This window comes from Terrapene carolina, unplaced genomic scaffold (assembly GCF_002925995.2).
Source record: "Terrapene carolina triunguis isolate 2854851 unplaced genomic scaffold, T_m_triunguis-2.0 Scaffold193, whole genome shotgun sequence".
NCBI classification, from domain to species: domain Eukaryota; kingdom Metazoa; phylum Chordata; order Testudines; family Emydidae; genus Terrapene; species Terrapene triunguis.
The window spans coordinates 4,068,271-4,068,930 of NW_020664544.1; the positions used below are offsets into that span (position 1 = coordinate 4,068,271).

General features: G+C 36.2%; 2 non-coding genes across 2 annotated transcripts; both read left to right on the plus strand.

The window, feature by feature from the left end:
• TRNAC-GCA lies at window positions 1–72 on the plus strand. Its single transcript has one exon. It is a non-coding gene; the product is annotated as a tRNA-Cys (tRNA).
• Window positions 73–340: 268 nt separating this feature from the next.
• On the plus strand, window positions 341–412 carry TRNAC-ACA. Its single transcript has one exon. It is a non-coding gene; the product is annotated as a tRNA-Cys (tRNA).
• Window positions 413–660: the final 248 nt, after the last annotated feature.

A 660-nucleotide genomic window follows, 5' to 3' on the forward strand; every position in this document is an offset into this window, starting at 1 on the left:
GGGGGTATAGCTCAGGGGTAGAGCATTTGACTGCAGATCAAGAGGTCCCTGGTTCAAATCCGGGTGCCCCCTCATTTTAATCAAAATAAAGACTTATTAGTTAAATATTTACTTTTTTATGCAGTCACTGTGGATTGATTTTCTTTGATTACGTTTCAGCCAGTGACAAAGATATAGACCACTAGTGGAAAGTGGAGTAACAATCTGGGACTCCTTAATGGAAACATGGACATTAATTAAAGTGTATTTCATACTGCAGAACTGAATTATATGGCTTCAGAGTCAGTGGGACCACTAATTAATATGAAATGATTTCCATCAAATTAATAATAAAGATAAAGGGGGTATAGCTCAGTGGTAGAGCATTTGACTGCAGAGCAAATGGTCCCTGGTTCAAATCCAGGTACCCCCCTCTCTTTTATTTATCTACTTCTGAAAAACAAAAAATTACAATGGGTCTGTAAGTAGCAGTTTTAGTAGGTTCACATTTTCCACAGAATTACAAAATTTAACCTCAAGATACCCACACCTGTTCATATCCATGATCAAAATGACCCATTATTTGTTTAAAATCACAAACTAAACAACAAAACTATGAATTTCTGGGCAATATTAGTACTTCTACTGAATGGAAAACTGCAGGAATTTGACATTGGGTAG